Source organism: Schistocerca cancellata, chromosome 11 (assembly GCF_023864275.1).
Source record: "Schistocerca cancellata isolate TAMUIC-IGC-003103 chromosome 11, iqSchCanc2.1, whole genome shotgun sequence".
In the NCBI taxonomy this organism is placed as follows: Eukaryota; Metazoa; Arthropoda; class Insecta; order Orthoptera; family Acrididae; genus Schistocerca; species Schistocerca cancellata.
In genome coordinates, this window is record NC_064636.1 from 55,086,919 (window position 1) to 55,109,164 (window position 22,246).

Below are 22,246 nucleotides of genomic sequence, written 5' to 3' on the forward strand. Positions count from 1 at the left end.
CACAAAGGTTTCACAAGAACAATCTGCTAACATTGATAGCAAACAAAGATAATAATAAACAAGTGGTACTCAAGGCCAAGCAGGGGGGGGCGCAGCCCCCCCCTGACCCCCCCCCCCCCCCGCCAAAAAAAAAACTCCCAACCTAACCTCGTATTCAGGGCTACGCTACAGATCAATGTGTAGGTCAATCAAAAGATAAAAAAAAGAAACAAACAAAAATAAAGGAAAAAAAACAATATTGATTCATTAGACATAACGAGTAGCGACAAAACATATAGACCATAAAGATTGAACAATCTAATGGCAAACTGATAAAAGCCTCATAGACGACGTTAAAACAAAAAGTAGAGTAAAAAGGTAAACTATATATTACAGGCCCTAAAACTCCTACTAAGGTAACGTCAACGAGGCAACATCTACAAACACGCCACACTCACAAGCCAAACTCCGCGCCGTAATGACGTCACACACCACAACACCCTTACGTCACGGGTCAAAGCCGACGCGTGAGATCGGATGTTTCTGTTGACCCGAAAAAGGAACACCGTAAGTCTTAAGTTTTATGCGGTCCATAGCTGGCCAAATTCATAAAAAAAAGTAGTATAACAAGACCAAATAAAAATCAAGAGAAGTCACTGACGAATGCTTGCACAAACCTCCCCTATTTTTGGCAGACATGCTGAACCATACAGACCCTTGAATGCTTGCACAAGCATACACAGTCGAAATTCTATCAACCATCAAGCTGCTTGTACGGTTTTGACGCCTGCGCAAGTCTGTCACACACTCGCTCAAGCGTTCTTGGGCAAGCGTGCTCGTCAAGCAGGCAGTTACGTGTGTTGCCTTCGCACCTGCAGACAGAATGTTTACTGCAGCGTCCATCAACAGAACGCCAACTACGCCTTTTACGATGAGGCAGATCGGACGTCTGTGCCGTGAACGAGGCATCAGCCCGGTCCCCTAGTTCTTACCAGCTGAGTTATCCACCCACGTCTTACGGCAAAGCTTGAAACACATCTAGGCGTGCAGTGTAGATCCAACAAATACTTCACAGACGTAACCATTCTGCGGCATAAGCTCCACCGCATAGTTCACGATTCATTTTACACTACAACCAGTAAACGACCCACCCAAGATGCTTTAACGAAATGCGCTCCAATATATGAAACAGTTCCAGTCTTCTGATTACTTTACAAATGAATTAATGTTTTACGTTAAGCATGTAAGCGAGAAAAACGTAGGAAAGATTTGAAATTACATTTTAAAATTGTTGAAGTCACTAACTGTTGTCATTATCAAACACTGGATGAATATAGTAGTCTCGCTACTTTGCGCTCCAGAAGCAAAACGTAGTTTTCCGCATGTCTCAGTGTTTCCTAGTATCGCCTGTGGTCGAAATTCGACCAACTGTGTCAGTGGACCTTATCTGTGATAACAAATGTCATGTACCGTATCTGAAATTTTAGCTGCAGAACAGATCTGTGGCACATACTACACTGCAGCTACGAGTATTCTACACTCCTGGAAATGGAAAAAAGAACACATTGACACCGGTGTGTCAGACCCACCATACTTGCTCCGGACACTGCGAGAGGGCTGTACAAGCAATGATCACACGCACGGCACAGCGGACACACCAGGAACCGCGGTGTTGGCCGTCGAATGGCACTAGCTGCGCAGCATTTGTGCACCGCCGCCGTCAGTGTCAGCCAGTTTGCCGTGGCATACGGAGCTCCATCGCAGCCTTTAACACTGGTAGCATGCCGCGACAGCGTGGACGTGAACCGTATGTGCAGTTGACGGACTTTGAGCGAGGGTGTATAGTGGGCATGCGGGAGGCCGGGTGGACGTACCGCCGAATTGCTCAACACGTGGGGCGTGAGGTCTCCACAGTACATCGATGTTGTCGCCAGTGGTCGGCGGAAGGTGCACGTGCCCGTCGACCTGGGACCGGACCGCAGCGACGCACGGATGCACGCCAAGACCGTAGGATCCTACGCTGTGCCGTAGGGGACCGCACCGCCACTTCCCAGCAAATTAGGGACACTGTTGCTCCTGGGGTATCGGCGAGGACCATTCGCAACCGTCTCCATGAAGCTGGGCTACGGTCCCGCACACCGTTAGGCCGTCTTCCGCTCACGCCCCAACATCGTGCAGCCCGCCTCCAGTGGTGTCGCGACAGGCGTGAATGGAGGGACGAATGGAGACGTGTCGTCTTCAGCGATGAGAGTCGCTTCTGCCTCGGTGCCAATGATGGTCGTATGCGTGTTTGGCGCCGTGCAGGTGAGCGCCACAATCAGGAATGCATACGACCGAGGCACACAGGGCCAACACCCGGCATCATGGTGTGGGGAGCGATCTCCTACACTGGCCGTACACCACTGGTGATCGTCGAGGGGACACTGAATAGTGCACGGTACATCCAAACCGTCATCGAACCCATCGTTCTACCATTCCTAGACCGGCAAGGGAACTTGCTGTTCCAACAGGACAATGCACGTCCGCATGTATCCCGTGCCACCCAACGTGCTCTAGAAGGTGTAAGTCAACTACCCTGGCCAGCAAGATCTCCGGATCTGTCCCCCATTGAGCATGTTTGGGACTGGATGAAGCGTCGTCTCACGCGGTCTGCACGTCCAGCACGAACGCTGGTCCAACTGAGGCGCCAGGTGGAAATGGCATGGCAAGCCGTTCCACAGGACTACATCCAGCATCTCTGCGATCGTCTCCATGGGAGAATAGCAGCCTGCATTGCTGCGAAAGGTGGATATACACTGTACTAGTGCCGACATTGTGCATGCTCTGTTGCCTGTGTCTATGTGCCTGTGGTTCTGTCAGTGTGATCATGTGATGTATCTGACCCCAGGAATGTGTCAATAAAGTTTCCCCTTCCTGGGACAATGAATTCACGGTGTTCTTATTTCAATTTCCAGGAGTGTAGAAATAAGTCTTCCGTTTCACTATAATTGTTCAGTTGACTTGATTTTATTTTATTTCGTGTTCCATAGGTGCAACTGTGTTGGGTTCACACGGACGTGGAACGAGTAAAATTTTTACAAATACCATACGATAATCTTGTAGCATATACAGACATTTGAGTACATAGTTATATAAAAATTTATACAGTAAATTCTTTGAGCAGCAATACAGAAAAAAGGCGATACATATTTTCTTAGAATCAATAAAGCAATACGGAAAAACAGATACAGAGCTCAAGATAAACAACACTCTTAGTGGCGTTATGTCAACTTGTATTATACAATATTAAAATTTTACAGTTTATTTATTTAATTTATCTATTTATTTAATTCATCTAGACTGTAAAAAGCTTTTTCTAGCAGAAATATTTTAGTGCTTTCTTAAACTTACTCTTGTTATGAACCTCTGCCTTTATTTCAGGAGGAAGAGCATTGAAGAGTTTTGTTCCAGTATAGTGGACAACCTCTTGCACCAGGCTCAAATTTCTATGGTCGCTGTGTATATCATTCTTCCTCTGTGTGTTATGCTCATGATAATTATTCTTTGGTTGAAATATCTCTATATTTTTAGAAACAAAACACATTAGAGTATGTTTTAAGTTTTTGAAAGCAATTTCTACACGAGTCTCTTGGGCGCAATCCACATACAACTCACAACTCTTAGAGCTCGCTTCTGAGCAATGAACACTTTCCTTGTTAATGGCTGTTGTACCAAAAAATAATGCCGTATTCAAGGAGTGAGTGAAAATAGCCATAATATGTCACTTCTGTAGTGTTAGGTTCAACACATGTAGTGACAACCTGTAAAGCATACGTAGCACAGCTAAGACTCTTACAGAGCTCTATAATACGTGAAGACCAGTTCATTTTCTTGCCAATGTGCACTCTAAGATATTTTGTTGTTTTCATTATTTCTATTGGCTGATTACCACATGTCAAACTTATTCTTTTTCTGTTTTTTGTACAGAACTGAATAAAGCTGGTCTTACTGGAACTTAATGAGAGACCATTCACCTTGAAACAATTAACCACAGCTGAGAGTATGTGATTAATGGATTCCTCAAGATTACTAACTGTTCTACTGCTCATAAAAATTGTGGTATCAGCAGCAAATAATGGAAATTTACATGGCAGGCTTGTACATGATGGTAGATCATTTATAAAATTCAGGAATAATAGTGATCCAAGAATGGACCCCTGACGCACTCCACCTGTAATGGAACTCCATTCAGAATGTGAGGAAACATCACATACTCCACCTGAGCTATTCAAGATAACTTCTTGTTTTCTGTCTTGGAGATACAACTGTGGCCAGTTGCCTGCAACACCACTTATTCCTCCTAATTTTGCTTTTTGCAAGAGAATCTGGTGATCAATACAGTCAAAAGCTTTAAACAAATCACAGAAAACACCAAGTGCTAGCATTTTTTCACTAAGGATTTCTAGGACTTCATTTGCAAGTCCATAGATTGCGTCTTCTGTTGAATGGCCCTTTTGAAAGCCAAATTGGCTCTTGCAGAGAACTCTATTCTTCATGAGATGATCAGTAATTCTTACACGTATTAGCTTTTCTAGAATTTTAGAGAAAGCTGCCAGCAGAGAGATAGGTCGATAGTTGGTTACTTCAGTTGTATCGCCCTTTTTGTACAGGGGCTTCACAATGGCATACTTAAGTGTACTGGGAACAACACATTTCTGAAGGGAAGCATTGAAAATATGACAGAGAATGTCCCTTATCCACACACAATAATATTTGAATAAATTACTAGCAATATTATCAATCCCTGCAGAGTTCTTACTTTTTAGAGACACGATGATTTTTTGAATGTCATCTACAGTGTCAGGATTAAGGTCCATTTGAAATACGACTTTGATACAACGTGTTGAAAAATAAATTTTGTGTTTATGGCGGCAAATTAATTTCTGCCTTATTACAACACAATGTGAATGCCGTAAAGACACCTCAGACGCGAAATGATCTGCATTGCAAAATCTGCAATGTAAATTCATCAAACTGCAATCACAGTTGTCAGAAGTATTTGACATTCTGTTCAGTGCACATTTAAGTGTATAATTCAGAACGACAATAGAATTATTGTTATCAACATCTGCACAACTTTCTCTATGCAAAATCTGTGTCTCTCTAGCTCTTCGTCGGTCAGTCCATCTCTTTAATGTTCTTCTTTGAATGATTTCTTGTAATAAGAAACGCCGTGACTACTCAAAATGAAGATACTGAAAATTGAGAACACACTAAATTTTGTGGCAATGACGGCAAACGAACACAGAGTTAGTTCCTTTTACTCTTATACCAAAGTAGGTGAACAAAAGACGCTAATAAACAACGTTTTTTGTCCCCGATGGCTTCGTTATTACGTTTCGTTTTCCACTGTTGAAAACATCAACAGTTGCGGAGTTCCAGGTGTCCAGTATACGAGTGTTACTTCAAATGAACTATCTGCAGCGTTTAAACATGACTGTCTCTGGAATGCAACTTCATGAAACGTTGTTACTTTCGTGTGTCGTTTCTATCATAGCACCCGATCATTAAGCTTGTTGGTAGCAAAATCAGAGACGAAGGAAAACTTTTCTAGTGTGTGTGTGTGTGTGTGTGTGTGTGTGTGTGTGTGTGTATGACTATATTTTCTCACCTAATGACTATGTATACACATGATTTTGTTTTCTTTTGTGCCAGCCGCAGTGGCCGAGCGGTTCTAGGCGCTACAGTCTGGAACCGCGTGACCGCTACGGTCGCAGGTTCGAATCCTGCCTCGGGTATGGATGTGTGTGATTTCCTTAGGTTAGTTAGATTTAATTAGTTCTAAGTTCTAGGCGACTGATGACTTCAGAAGTTAAGTCACATAGTGCTCAGAGCCATTTGAACCATTTTTTTGTAATGACGCAGTTATCTCTCAATATAAGTAAGTGTAACCTACTGCGTATAACAAGGCGAAAATTCCCATTAATGTAGGAGTACAAAATAAATGCCCAGTCTTTGGAAGCGGCAACGTCTGTCAAGTATCTGGGTGTGACTATTCGAAATGATCTCAAATGGAATGATCAGATTACACAAGTAACGGGCAAGGCGAACTCTAGATTGCAGTTTATTGGTAGAATCCTGAAGCGATGCAGTCCTTCAACAAAGGAAATAGCTTACAATACGTTAGTTCGTCCAGTTTTGGAGTATTGTTCGTCTGGGTGGGACCCTCGCCAGTTGGGTCTGATTCGAAAGACTGAGAATGTCAAAAGAAGAGCGGCAAGATTCGTGACGTACATTTAGCCATCGCGAGAGCGTTACAAATCTCATAGAAAGTTTGAAGTTGGACACTCTTGAAGATAGACGGCGCGCTAAACAGAAGGGGCTGCTCACTAAATTCCGAAATCCGATCTTCACCGAGGATGTAGGGCATATATTATTACCACCAACTTTCAAGTCGCGCAATGATCACCATTCAAAGATGAGGGAAATTAGAGCTCGTACTGAGGCGTGTCAGACAGCCGTTTTTCCCTCGCGCGATCTTTAAGTGAACAGAGGGGGGGGGGGGGGGGGGGGAGGCAGGGGGAATATGACTTCGGCGCGAATTGTCCCCTCCGCCACACACCGCTTGGTGGCTACCGTAGTATATATGTAGATGTAGAAGTTCCTTTAGAATTGTATAAGTTTCATTGACATCTTTATATAATTAATTTAAAAAATGTTTAGTTCAATTTTCGATGCTCACGTATTAAAATTATGATCGCTATTACCATTGTGAATGTCCACATTGCTATTACTTTCTCTACGCAAAAATTCTGTCTGTCTAGCCGTGCGCTTTCACTCTGACCCGCTAGCATTGACCTTACAACAACATCAGGAGACAAGAAATATCGCATCCCAGTGAAGAGCGTTGCAGCCCACGCTCTCGTCGATGGACCTTGTGTATTTCTTGGATGTTCTCTTAATTTTAGCTTGGATATAAACGACACTTTTTCACATGGAAATGGATGGTTCACCGTTGCCATAGTAAGAGGTGGTAGCGGAGTTTCTAGTGTACCTGGTCTTGAAAGTTTTAATGATAGAGATGTAATTGCCTATCGTACCTATCATATGTTTGAAATTGGTAGTAAAGATTTTGGTAAATCAGCTTATGACTCAACATCTCCTCTTGTCTTGTATACTCGTAGCAAAAGAAAAATTAATCAAAATGAGTGCGCCTTTACTCTGACCCGCTAGCATTGTCCATTTAGGCGTACACTGAAACAAATACAGTTTTCGCACAATAAGCGAGAGTCGGAAGTCGTAGTAATTGAAATTGAAGAAAACGTATGTTAGGAAGTTGCTTCAAATTTTGTGGTACTGGCAGCAAATGACCACGCAGTTACTCTTACAGAAAAGTAAGCGAAATACCGACGCCGACATGCAACGCTATTTACACACTTGGTCACTACGATACGTTTTGATTTACACTGCTGGCAACATAAGCGACGTAATAGTTGCTGCGCGGTATGCATGTTTTACTGCAAATGAACCTTGTAAACACGAAAGCCCATAGAATGCGATTCCGCGAAATTCGCACAGCCACTCGCACCAGGGTGTGCGGACATTTTCCACGCCGGACATTTGCCACGGTTTTACCTGCTCCGAAGGGTTGGGTCCCTTGTCTACCCCTCCTCTCCCCCCTCCTCCTCCTCATCGCTTACTGGGCCTTTCCGCTGGTTTACTTAACATAGAACCAGAATCTCATTGGATTTTCTGCCACATTTCCAGAGAGACTTTCGTTGTGGAAACTATTAAATGCACCTCGCATTGAAATCCGCGCCAAATTTCGAGCCTCAGTAATAATACTTCACCAATCTTGGAGATTTTGCGTTCGTCTAAATTATACGTGCCTTTTTCGGTGCTCCTGCAGCAGCTTTCTGTCGTGTTTTATGTAACATGGCTGCTTTCTCGATAAAGTTTGAGAGTTACGTCTTCCTGTTTACAGTATATAAATGACCTGGTAGGTAGTGTCGGAAGTTTCATGCGGCTTTTCGCGGATGATGCTGTAGTATACAGAGAAGTTGCAGCATTAGAAAATTGCAGGAAGATCTGCAACGGATAGGCACTTGGTGCAGGGAGTGGCAACTGACCCTTAACATAGCCAAATATAATGTATTGCGGATAGATAGAAAGAAGAATCCTTTATTGTATGATTGTATTATAACGGAAAAAACACTGGTAGCAGTTACTTCTGTAAAATATCTGGGAGTATGCGTACAGAACGATCTGAAGTGGAATGGTCATGTAAAATTAATTGTTGGTAAGGCGGGTGCCAGGTTGAGATTCACTGGGAGAGTCCTTAGAAAATGTAGTCCGTCAACAAAGGAGGTACTTGCAAAACACTCGTTCGACCTATACTTGAGTATTGCTCATCAGTGTGGGATCCAAAATGGCTCTGAGCACTATGGGACTCAACTGCTGAGATCATAAGTCCCCTAGAACTCAAAACTACTTAAACCTAACTAACCTAAGGACATTACACACATCCATGCCCGAGGCAGGATTCGAACCTGCGACCGTAGCGGTCGTGCGGTTCCAGACTGTAGCGCCTTTAACCGCTCGGCCACTCCGGCCGGCCAGTGTGGGATCCGTACCAGGTCAGGTTGACAGAGGAGATAGAGAAGATCCAAAGAAGAGCGGCGTGTTTCGTCACATGGTTATTTGGTAAGCGTGATAGCGTTAGGGAGATGTTTAGCAAACTCGAGTGGCAGACTGTGCAAGAGAGGCGCTCTGCATCGGGGTGTAGCTTGCTGTCCAGGTTTCGAGAGGGTGCGTTTCTGGATGAGGTATCGAATACATTGCTTCCCCCTACTTATACCTCCCGAGGAGATCACGAATGTAAAATTAGAGAGATTCGAGCGCGCACGGAGGCTTTCCGGCAGTCGTTCTTCCCGCGAACCGTACGCGACTGGCACAGGAAAGGGAGGCAATGACAGTGGCACGTAAAGTGCCCTCCGCCACACACGGTTGGGTGGCTTGCGGACTATAAATGTAGATGTAGATCAGTTCCGTCTCTTATTAATTTGTTTGGTATGAATCTCTCGAGTGCTGTTGATACTATTTCTTTGAACTTAAGCCACATATGGTCTTCACTTACATAGTTTGTTGGGGTTGGAGAGTGCTAGAAAGACGTCAACCGAATTTTTAGCAACTTTTATAAATAGATATATTTCGCGTTTAGTTTTGGTGAATTTCTTTGTTACGGAACTGAGCCTCGCTACGACTGTGTGTTCACTAATCTCTGTATCCGTCGTGATGCTCAGGATTATTTGTGGCTAAGAGGTCAAGTGTGTTTTCGTAACCATTTACAATTTGAATGGCCTCGTGAACTAATTATTCACAATAATTTTTAAGAAAGCATTTAGAACAATTACGGAAGTTATTTTCTATCTACAATAGGGTCTGAAAATGTCAACATATGGGAGGTAGATTGAAGTCACTGCCAACTATAATTGTATCAGTAGGGTACCTATTTGTGATGAGACTCAAGTTTTCTTTACACTTTTCAGCAACTGTTTCATCTGAGACCGGGGGTTGGTAAAAGGAGCCAGTTATTAATTTATTTATAACCTCTGCCCATACTAAGTCACAGGAACTATCTGCTTGAATGTCGCTTGTGAGCTGAAACACACATTATATTATTTTTTCTAAAGTTGCGCTTCCTGTTTTTGTTGTAGTGCGGATCATCACAATTACGGCTTTTCCCACCAAAACCTAGGATACTTTCTCTGTGACGCTGTAAATACCAGAGCTAAACACTGTAGAACAACAACGTACATTACAAGCATAGCATTCTGTATTACTTCAATTCCTTATTTCTAGCCGGCCGGTGTGGCCGAGCGGTTCTAGGCGCTTCAGACTGGAACCACGCGACCGCTACGGTCGCAGGTTCGAATCCTGCCTCGGGCATGGATGTTTGTGATGTCCTTAGATTAGTTAGGTTTAAGTAGTTCTAAGTTCTAGGGGACTTATGACCACAGCAGTTGAGTCCCATAGTGCTCAGAGGCATTTGAACCTTATTTCTAACATTTTAAAATTGTACGTCGACTTTAGATGACATGTCAGTCATAGATGTTCTTATCTCTATTTAGTGAACGTATTTTCAGTTATGTTTTGAACATTGTACCGCTACACTTTATTAACTAATGTTTCGCTGCAAGGGATATAGAGTAAATTAATATGGAGTTGGTTGGTTGGTTGGTTTGGGGAAGGAGACCAGACAGCGTGGTCATCGGTCTCATCGGATTAGGGAAGGATGGGGAAGGAAGTCGGCCGTGCCCTTTCAGAGGAACCATCCCAGCATTTGCCTGGAGTGATTTAGGGAAATCACGGAAAACCTAAATCAGGATGGCCGGACGCGGGATTGAACCGTCGTCCTCCCGAATGCGAGTCCAGTGTCTAACCACTGCGCCACCCCGCTCGGTTAATATGGAGTATGTCGTTCTTCTTTCCAAACATTCACATTCCCATTTCTCCTGTCCTTATTGTGTTTTGGGCATGCAGTTGTAGTAATTAAAGTAGGCAGAAATGCAGTGGTCAATAAGAAATGTTAGCGTACATTCGCATTCTCTTTATATCGTTCCTTTCTTGTTGCTCCCCTGCCGATGGACTGTTTCTATCGCAATCAGTAAGCGTGAAAGGGAGCTACAGTACAGACCGAGAGATCTATATTTATACTGATCAGAACTAATTACATACTGACATAATCGCCGGTATTGCTTTCGTTTCCCAAAAGTTATAAATATTCGATTTCGGGAAACAAACTCTGTATTTCGCCAAGATGTCGAAGGAGAAGGTCCCTTACGTACTGGTTGTATCGAGTAAGATGTGGAGACGGCGGTTTGAAAGCGGACAGAAGAAGTACGAGGAAGGGCGTCCCTTACCTGGGGGATCGCTACCTGCCGAAGGGGCAAGTGTGGCAAATGTCCGGCGTGGCTAATGTCCGGCATTCATTGAGGCCACACATTTCGCGATTCGCCACTTCCACCTACGCACCCTGCTCCAGTAGTTAACTTTCTGGATGTCTGACTTTATAATACCGCGTCTTTCAAAACAGGCGCCGGCCGCGGTGGCCGAGCGGTTCTAGGCGCCTCAGTCCGGAACTGCGCAACTGCTACGGTCGCAGGTTCGAATCCTGCCTCGGGCATGGATGTGTGTGATGACCATAGGTCAGTTAGGTTTCAGTAGTTCTAAGTTCTAGAGGACTGATGACCTCAGCTGTTAAGTGCCGTAGTGCTCAGAGCCATTTGAACCACTTTTTTTTTTTCAAAACAGGCTCAGCGCTCCTACCTGCTTTACTCTCGGAACACACGCCTGCCCTCTTGCGTAGACGGATATCGATGCAGATGCAGCACGCTCTGTCTGACCACCCTGACACGTCTCGCGAACGACTGCCCAACAAGAACCAGCGCGGCAGCAGCTCTGACGTCACGCGGAAACCCCCCCTCCCATCCCCCACTCTCACCGAATGCTGGCGGGAGGCCAACGGCGCGAGCCGTGACCTTCGCGTCTTGCAGCCTTTCTCCACGAACGCCTTGCTGCGAATGACATACAATACGCACACGATGCACGGACAGTATCAAGAAGGAGATGAAATTAATCAAGCCAAGCTGAAGTTTTCCGGGCACAAAAACGTGCAGTAAGAGTTATATGTGGTGTGAACTCAGGAACATCCTGCAGAAGCCTGTTTAGGGAACTAGGGATACTAACTACTGCTTCCCAATATATTTATTCCTTAATGAAATTTGTCATTAAAAATATATCACTTTTTCAAACCAACAGCTCAATTCATATAATCAATACTAGAAATAAGAATAATATTCACAAGCATTTAAAGTCACTTAGTCTTGTACATTAACGTGTGCATTATTCAGGAACACACATTATCAATAACTTACCAGTAGCCATAAAAAGCTTAACAACCAATGAAATTCACTTTAAGAGAAGCCTAAAGGATTTATCGGTGGCCAACTCCTTCTACTCCATTGATGAATTTCTCAGTAAAACCAACTGATATATACAGGGTGAGTCACCTAACATTACCGAAAACGGAAACCACGTGTGTACGTGTACCTCACCCCTCATGGTAATGTACATGTGCGTCAGTGAAAAAGACCAATAAAAAGGTGTTAGCATGTGGACGTAATGTGCTGTTCCAGTCTCTTCTGTACCTAAGGTCCATCACCGTTCCCTTTGGATCCCTACGTAATTCAGTGCTCTCCGATACACACGATCGAACAGCGGATGAGTGGTACTCAAGCGTCAACTTTAGGTTACAATATCTCCGGATGTAATTAACATTTTACAATGCAACAAACGGCACTGATTACGTATTTGTTTATGTGTTCAGATGTGCTAACAAAACTAACGTGTTTCCATTTAAAAAAACGTAGGTTTGTGTTAAAAAACATACTTCCGTGCATTTTTGTATGGTTTGTATTAAAGAATTACATTAGCCCCTCTCCTCACGTTCGGTCTGTGGAATCAGTTCGTCAGTATTTGATGTGGTTTACGAAATATATCCAGCGGTAACGTTAGGTGACTCACCCTATATATATATATATATATATATATATATATATATGTGTGTGTGTGTGTGTGTGTGTGTGTGTGTGTGTGTCTGTCTGTGTGTGTGTGTGTGTGTGTGTGTGTGTGTGTAAGTACAATCTAACTTCTGCACCATTTCAATGCAGTAATGTGCTCATTGTAAATAAGTATTATAGTAGTTGCATTACATGTTATTACCTTATAAATAAATAAAAAACTTTTTGAATTTAAATTCAGTGCTTTAGCATTTGTAAAATGACTCTTTCATATGTTGTTGTTGTTGTGGTCTTCAGTCCTGAGACTGGTTTGATGCAGCTCTCCATGCTACTCTATCCTGTGCAAGCTTCTTCATCTCCCAGTACCTACTGCAACCTACATCCTTCTGAATCTGCTTTGTGTATTCATCTCTTGGTCTCCCCCTACGATTTTTACCCTCCACGCTGCCCTCCAATACTAAATTTGCGATCCCTTGATGCCTCAGAACATGTCCTACCAACCGATCCCTTCTTCTGGTCAAGTTGTGCCACAAACTTCTCTTCTCCCCAATCCTATTCAATACTACCTCATTAGTTATGTGATCTACCCATCTAATCTTCAGCATTCTTCTGTAGCACCAGATTTCGAAAGCTTCTATTCTCTTCTTGTCCAAACTATTTACCGTCCATGTTTCACTTCCATACATGGCTACACTCCATACAAATACTTTCAGAAATGACTTTCTGACACTTAAATCTATACTCGATGTTAACAAATTTCTCTTCTTTCATATAGTGTTCATTAAAAAATTACGATCATTCCACTTGGGACCTGTGGAATGGTACATTAGCTTATTTGTTTTAGTAGTAAATATTTGTCATGTATTGTTGTTTTTCTGACATGTTCCACATCCTGGAGGACCTTCTCACTACGGATAAATTGGAATGAAAGTAAATCTAATCTAATCTAATCTAAGGAGTCAGATGTGTCACCAAGCAAACTCTGCTAGTGTGGGATAAAGGCTAAGAAGAACACAGTCATACGACATATAGTAGTAATAACGTAACATTCCATTCCCCTTTATTGGGACGCATAAAATGCATTGACATGGCAGAAGCCGACCTCGGGGAAGATCAGTTTGGATTCCGTAGAAATGTTGGAACTCGTGAGGCAATACTGACCCTACGACTTATCTTAGAGAATAGATTAAGGAAAGGCAAGCCTACGTTTCTAGCATTTGTAGACTTAGAGAAAACTTTTGACAATGTTGATTGGAATACTCTCTTTCATATTCTGAAGGTGGCAGGGGTAAAATACGGGGACCGAAAGGCTATTTACAATTTGTACAGAAACCAGATGGCCGTTATAAGAGTCGAGCATGAAAGGGAAGCAGCGGTTGGGAAGGGAGTGAGACAGGGTTTTAGCCTCTCCCCGATGCTATTCAATCTGTATATTGAGCAAGCAGTAAAGGAAACAAAAGAAAATTCGGAGTAGGTATTAAAATTCGTGGAGAAGAAATAAAAACTTTGAGGTTCGCCGATGACATTGTAATTCTGTCAGAGACAGCAAAGGACTTGGAAGAGCACTTGAACGGAATGGACAGTGTCTTGAAACGAGGATATAAGATGAACATCAACAAAAGCAAAACGACGATAATGGAATCTAGTCGAATTAAGTCGGGTGATGTTGAGGGTATTAGATTAGGAAGTGAGACACTTAAAGTAGTAAAGGAGTTTTGCTATTTGGGGAGGAAAATAACTGATGATGGTCGAAGTAGAGAGGATATAAAATGTAGACTGGCAATGGCAAGGAAAGCGTTTCTGAAGAAGAGAAATTTGTTAACATCGAGTATAGATTTAACTGTCAGGAAGTCATTTCTGAAAGTATTTGTATGGAGTGTAGCCATGTATGGAAGTGAAAATTGGACGGTAAATAGTTTGGACAAGAAGAGAATAGCAGCTTTTGAAATGTGGTGCTACAGAAGAATGCTGAAGATCAGATGGGTAGATCACATAACTAATGGGGAAGTATTGAATAGGATTGGGGAGAAGAGAAGTTTGTGGCACAACTTGACCAGAAGAAGGGATCGGTTGGTAGGACATGTTCTGAGGCATCAAGGGATCACCAATTTAGTACTGGAGGGCAGCGTGGAGGGTAAAAATTGTAGAGGGAGACCAAGAGATGAATACACTAAGCAGATTCAGAAGGATGTAGGTTGAAGTAGGTACTGGGAAATGAAGAAGCTTGCACAGGATAGAGTAGCATGGAGAGCTGCATCGAACCAGTCTCTGGACTGAAGACCACAACAGCAACATGGCAGTTACTTCAGTAAATCTGAAAAATTCGTTGTTATACAGAAACTACCAGCAGGCACACAGCGCAGCTAAGTGCATGGACAGAACATGGGCATATTAATTTCCCCCCCCCCCCCCCCCGCAAAAAAAAACTTTGTTAGAGAAAAATTATTCCTTTTCAGTTGCAAGCATTGTAGCAGTCAGTTCAGCCTTTAGATACAACAACGAAAGCTAAAGGATTCATTGCTTGTGTAAAAATAAATAAGATATTTGCGTCCCAACAAAGAGACAATGAAAAATAATAGGTTAAACTAAGTGCAGGTTAGGATGAGATATAAGTGCCAGTGTGAGACAAAATTAGCGCAAGGAGTGCAATGGCAGAAGTGTTTGATGAATTCGTAAATAAAACATCGGCAATGTATCTGACTAAAAATACTAAGAATTTCTCGTCTTATGTAAAGAAGCGATCGCGGAACACAAGGAGAACGAAGAGTGCTCAGCAGAGGAAAGGCATCTGGACGAGATAACTTTGAGATACTGCAAAGATTAACCGAAAGAATTTGCGCTCTGACAGCGGCAGTTTACCGTATGTCGCTGGAACTAAGCAGCAGAAAAAAAAAAAGTAAACGATAGACTAAACTGCGCCCGGACTGGTGTAATATTGTGTCCTGGCCGCGACGTAATAATGTGCTATTTTCCTTTCCTATCGAAATATCAAAAGTTAAAAAAACAATTTAATCTTTGTGCCAATTAACTGCGCTGCAAGTCAGCGAATATGTACGCCCAGGATAATGAGAACGGCGTAGCATTATCGTCTGTATTTTGTCCCGTATAAGAATGCGCGCTCGTCTTTTCTTCCTCTTTAGTCGCGCACCCTTCCGACAGCGTCCTGCGCTACCAGACTCCTATATTCTTCCATTTTGTTTCAAATGAACTGAAAATGTATCCGTCTTAGGAATTTGTTTAGTTGTGTCATTATTATCGGCAATTGTAATTACCAAAATGATTTTACTATGAATATTTTTCTTTCGCTCCAGAATCGAGTTGAGATTACCGTAATTTCTACTTGTTTCGCCGAAATACGGCACAATTCTTTATTTTGTTCAAAACTGTGAGATTAGTGTTCGAGATGTCAGATGTCTGTATAAAAAATTGCTTAATTTGGCATTTCCGCTTTCATTTCATAGTAACGGTTATCAATCCCCAATTTATAGAATCTTATAGATTTTTCTTTACTACATTTTTCCTTACGTTGTCAACGCTGTACCCACGAAATTAATTTAGAACTGATCTGAATTTTCTCGCGAGGCGAGAAGACAATTTTCCATTCCCCTGAGATTTTAAGATCGCAAACTAAACGTTCTTCCAGCACGTTAAGAGTCTACTGATCTTCACTTCAAACAACACAAAAGGTAAAAAAGATTAAGAAAGTGATTTGTGTATGCGAATGAGATATTTAAATTAATTTTACTTTTCATTTATTAGCTTTCCTCCTGACTAATAAATTATTGATTACACATTCCAAAAAATAACTAACTTATTAATTATATATATTATTATCTGATGTTATTCAATTTGTATATTGAGCAAGCAGTAAAGGAAAAAAAAGAAAAATTCAGAGTAGGTATTAAAACCATGGAGAAGAAATAAAACGATTGAGGTTTGCCGATGACTTTGCAATTCTGTCAGAGACTGCAAAGGACTTGGAAGAACAGTTGAACGGAATGGACAGTGTCTTCAAAGGAGGATATAAGATGAACATCAACAAAAGCAAAACGAGGATAATGGAATGTAGTCGAATTAAGTCGGGTGATGCTGAGGAAATTAGATTGGGAAATGAGACACTTAAAGTAGTAAAGGAGTTTTCCTATTTGGGGAGCAGAATAACTGATGATGGTCAAAGTAGAGAGGATATAAAATGTAGACAGGCAATGGCAAGGAAAGCGATTCTGAAGAAGAGAAATTTGATAAGATCGAGTATAGATTTAAGTGTCAAGAAGTCGTTTCTGAAAGTATTTGTATGGAGTGTAGCCATGTATGGAAGTGAAACATGGACGATAAATAGTTTGGACAAGAAGAGAATAGATGTAACTTTCCTGGTAGATTAAAACTGTGTGCCGGACCGAGACTCGAACTCGGGACCTAATCCTTCCAGGAGTGCTAATTCTGCAAGGTTCGCAGGAGAGCTTCTGCGAAGTTTGGAATCTTGGAGACAAGGCACTGGCGGAATTAAAGCTGTGAGGTCGGGGCGTGAGTCGTGCTTGGGTAGCTCAGTTGGTAGAGCACTTGCCCGTGAAAGGCAAAGGTCCCGAGTTCGAGTCTCGGTCCGGCACACAGTTTTAATCTGCCAGGAAGTTTCATATCAGTGCACACTGCGCTGTAGAGTGAAAATCTCATTCAAGAGAATAGATGCATTCGAAATGTGGTGCTACAGAAGAATGCTGAAGATTAGATGGGTAGATCACGTAACTAACAAGGAAGTATTGAATAAGATTGGGGAGAAGAGAAGTTTGTGGCACAACCTGACTAGAAGGGATAGGTTGGTAGGACATGTTCTGAGGCATCAAGGGATCACCAATTTAGTATTGGAGGGCAGCGTGGAGGGTAAAAATCGTAGAGGGAGACCAAGAGGTGAATCCACTAGGCAGATTCAGAAGGATGTAGGTTGCAGTAGGTACTGGGAGATGAAGAAGCTGGCACAGAATAGAGTAGCACGGAGAGCTGCATCAAACTAGTCTCTGGACTGAAGACCACAACAACAACATTATTATTTTACCGGCCACGAAGGCTCAACGATACCGACCGGCCGCCGTGTCATCCTCAATCCACAGGCGTCACTGGATGCGGATATGGAGGGGCATGTGGTCAGCACACCGCTCTCTCGGCCGTTATGTCAGTTTACCAGACCGGAGCCGCTACTTCTCAATCATGTAGCTCCTCAGTTTGTCTCACAAGGGCTGAGTGCACCCCGCTTGCCAACAGAGCTTGGCAGACCGGATGGTCACCCATCCAAGTGTTAGCCCAACCCAACAGCGCTTAACTTCGGTGATCTGACTCGAGCCGTTGGCCCTAGAGTACCAGGCAGTTGGGAACAAAAAATTGCAGGTGATCCACGTTTTCGAGACGGAACGTTGTACAGGCGCAGTAAACCATGGGCCTGTATCACTAGGTTCGTTCGAGCAGTTGGCAGCGGGCTCGTGCGCATGCGCAGATCTGAATTCGCGTATGACCAGTGCCTTCCTCCCGCTTCTGGCTACTTGAAGCGTGCCGTACGAGCGGTAGCAGCGAGTAGTCAGATGGTACTCGGAAAAATTGTTCCGCCGCGCCCAAGCTGCCAAATTCGCGCATGTGCAGAGCGAGCTGAGTTATAGTGTGTGTGTGTGGGGGGGGAGTCCTTCTCCACGTGACCAGTGCATACGTTTCGTGATGTTGCTGGTCTGTAAGTTTACAGCTCCCACGTCAAATGAAAGCAAAACAGATTTCTGTGGCCGGGAGCCGTCAAGTGAATTAATATACATTCTTATAAACATGAAAGACCAAAATAAGTTAGTAGTTTCAATTTTCTAATTTCACATTATTTCCATATTATTAGCAATCAACTGTTATTGTCTTAATAACTCTATTTCTGTCTGTTTTGTAGACAAATTTGCTTCTATTAATTTTTTCCCGCTGAGGTAGTTTATTTGAAACGAAGTGTTTCGTAGCGCACTATTGTCTGCTTTCAATTTTGTTCAATTTCAAGTGAAAATTTTCATTTTCTGGGAGAATGACATTGTACCATAAAAAAGAACCAAACATGAGAATACAGTACTGGACCTCCAAGAAAATTGGTGTCACGAAAACAACATCAAAAGCTGAATATCAGGTACTTCAGAGTGCATCTGGACATAGAATTGTGCAGTTAGAGCGAAATGAAGCATTTTAGTTTGGTTTACGAAATTCCGACGCTGCTGGAGTAGTCTCTGATGTCCTGTTCCTTTTATAACACTGTAAGATCTCTTAATGCTATATACATACAAACATATGTAAACACTGACTTGAAGCTGACTAAGGAGGCAAATTTGGTCAGTAGTTTTGAACTAAATATTTTGTTTGAAATAGAATGACAGCTGTAGCAGAATTTTGCAAATCTGCCTTCTGTAAAAGTGTTTTTCGATCACGAGGCACTTGTCTACCACTTCCTCTAGGCCTGAAGTTATTTCTTGATTTGTGTTTACAATTTAAATTTATAGAATGCTATTCTGTGCTAAATTGTAGACTGGCAGCATTCCGTGTTTTATCGTTTTAACTCCCAACTTGGCTTTATATTTATTCCTGGAGTAGAATATAAACTATCAGTTGTACAATTTCTTTGCCTCACAGACAACCTTGTTAATTTTTTACACATTTTGAAGTAGTCATGAAATTCATTGTCCTTTATTCTGGTGTAAGCTACACAAGAAACTGTTGTTCTTTTTTGTTGCTTTTTTTTTTCAAGAAATTTTCATTCCATCCTACTAGCTTTTTGCAGTTCTGTGTAGATGTAAACCTGATTACAAATACTACATAACAACATTGCAGAGTACTAATTAAAAAAAAACTGTCAAAGTGACCCCATAGCAAAATGTTATAGTACTTTGAGCTGTGGAGTCTAATTTTGAAATATTATGCAAAAACTGCTTCCTTATTTGCATCCTTTATCTGGGTGGGATATTATGAAACAATTGCTCTAAGTACGACTCCATGTCCTCTCAACAACATGCCGCAGGGCTGCGCTTCACGCCCCACCACCCTCGAAATTCCACACAGAAATGCGACGAAAAGCGTATGAGCAGAGCAAGCACCAAGCACGGGCTGCCTACGTCATCGTAGTTGCGCATGCGCAGTACAGCCTGTTGCCTGGCGGTGTCTGGTAACCGCTCAAACCATGGAGGTAAGAATAGGTTGGTTGGTTGGGGAAAGAGACCAAACAGCGAGGTCATCGGGCTCATTGGATTAGGGAAGGAAGTCGGCCGTGCCCTTTCAGAGGACCCATCCCGGCATTTGCCTGGAGCGATTTAGGGAAATCACGGAAAACCTAAATCAGGACGGCCGGACGCAGGATTGAACCGTCGTCCTCCCGAATGCGAGTCCAGTGTGCTAACCACTGCGCCACCTCGCTCGGTGAGGTAAGAATAAGGGGAGATGGCGCTCCGTATCCCAGCCGTACTACGTTTTGAAGCCATGGGGGCGTGGCTCGCTGCCATGACACTCTGACCAAAACACTGCCAGTGTGCTATAGCGCTGCGTGTATTACAGTCGCTAATTGCACGATATACGCATGTAACGTCATCAGATTGGTTGTTTCAAAGTTTTTGTTTAAAATAAAATCTCGTAAAGGCGAAATTCCGCGTTTCTTCTGATTAAAAATAGCTTTTAATGTAATATTACGAACAGCTAGCCTTCAATGTAAACGATACAATTTTGTTAATTCAGTAATAAACGTGTATCACAAACTAAATAATAGAAACTGAAAACTAAGGTAGCTATACCCTCCCTCCAAAGCCCCGTAAATACATCTTGTTTGTAATACGTACTGGGACATTTCAGTTACGTTACACTACTGGCAAACACTGTTCATTACCACCAATATTTACTGAAATACGGTACATGGAATGGCAAATCTACACAGTGTCCTGTTTAGGCCTATACTTTACGCCACTTAATGTAGTGTTAGCTTTTAATTTGGTACATGATGAAGACAACGTTGAGTTACTCGACACTTCGATTATCGACGATACGTGCGTCTTATACTGAAACGTGAACTTGAAAACTAAGAATTTAATTCTTTGAATTGACATACCTTGTGCAAATGTTTTGGGTGTGTAGGGAAAACTGATGGTGCAGCATTTTCTCGGAGCCTTACAGTTGAAAGGGAAGTTCGGTCTATGTCCTCTTATCGGAATGCTGAGAACATATAGTGCTCCATTTAGACGCACGCCAATTCTTCCTCCTAACGGCATTCTCCCACAGAGCTTTCCGACTTTCATTTTTAGGAAATCTAAAATCGTACAGGAGAAAAACACGCTACAGTACAAGTACCGATGTAGCACACGTTCATTCACAATGACTTGTAAAATCACACTTAACGAGACAACTTACACATGAAATGTTATTCCCTTCGATTTCGCATCACAATCACAACGACTCGTACATCCGAACACCACACAAGTCACCATAATAGCGCAAAATCCTTCCGAAAGCGAGCGACAAGCCTATGCACACAAGCTTACAGCAGCAATGTTTTGGTCAGATTGAGATGGCTACCCTCGGCTTCACATAGCTTCACAGCTGTGACGTCACGGCGTCTCCCTCTATTCTTACCTCCATGGCTCAAACGAACCTGCGGTCGCCGGTCAGCTGTACAGTTAGGGAGCGCGCTTCACGCTGAGCTCGCCGTGTTCAACGCCTGCAGGAGCCGCAGTGTGCGGCAGGTCGGATGCCGCGCTGCCCCAGGCGAATTGGCAGACGTTGGACGGCAGCCCCGCAGCCTCGCTCGGAGAGCTGAATGCGGGGTCGGCGTGTGTGCAGCCACGACAAGGCAGCAGCTGCGGCTGGCTCTGCCCGTTGTTCGGGGCGGTGCGGAACCGCCAAGCGTAGAGGTCAGCCAGGAGCGCCTCGCTGGAGCGCTGTCAGGGCCCTGCGTCATCACCTCCGCCTTATGCGGGTCATCAGACAATCCATCTTATTGTACAGTCGCCGCAACAGGGAAACTGTGGTACCGGCTCCTACGTCGTCGAAAAGAGTATGCGCGATTAATACACTACTGGACATTAAAATTACTACACCAAGATGAAAAACGGGAATTAATTGGACAAATTTATTTTACTAGAACTGACATGTGATTACATATTCACGCAATTTGGGTGCATAGATCCTGAGAAATCAGTACTCAGAACAACCAGCTCTGGCCGTAATAACGGCCTTGATACGCCTGGGCATTCAGTCAAACAGAGCTTCTGTGGTGTCACCGCCAGACACCACACTTGCTAGGTGGTAGCCTTTAAATCGGCCGCGGTCCATTAGTATACGTCGGACCCGCGTGTTGCCACTATCAGTGATTGCAGACTGAGCGCCGCCACACGGCAGCTCTAGAGACACTTCCTAGCGCTCGCCCCAGTTGTACAGCCAACTTTGCTAGCGATGGTTCACTGACAAATTACGCTCTCATTTGCCGAGACGATAGTTAGCATAGCCTTCAGCTACGTCATTTGCTACAACCTAGCAAGGCGCCATTATCATTTGCTATTTATCTTGTGATGCATGTACCGTCAGACGGATGCTCACCAATTATGGATTAAAGTTAAGTATTCCAGAAGCTACGTACCTTTTTTTACTAGACTCAACTCCTATAACTGTTCCAGACCTCCCGCCAGCCTGCGTGAGCTTAAACGCGTGCCTTTCGGCTTCCTCGT

The 22,246-nt window shown here is 43.1% G+C and overlaps 1 protein-coding gene and 1 non-coding gene across 2 annotated transcripts in view; one reads left to right on the forward strand and one right to left on the reverse strand.

Annotated features, from left to right (window-relative positions):
• Positions 1-11,401, reverse strand: part of LOC126108534 (ankyrin-3-like) — a 73,438-nt gene extending 62,037 nt beyond the window's left edge. Inside the window, exon 1 of the mRNA XM_049913819.1 lies at positions 11,287-11,401. The gene's annotated coding sequence lies outside the window, so the exon portion shown is untranslated. The remainder of the gene's footprint in view (positions 1-11,286) is intronic.
• Positions 11,402-17,071: 5,670 nt separating this feature from the next.
• Positions 17,072-17,146, forward strand: Trnas-uga (transfer RNA serine (anticodon UGA)). The gene has a single exon. It is a non-coding gene; the product is annotated as a tRNA-Ser (tRNA).
• The last annotated feature ends 5,100 nt before the right edge of the window (positions 17,147-22,246 follow it).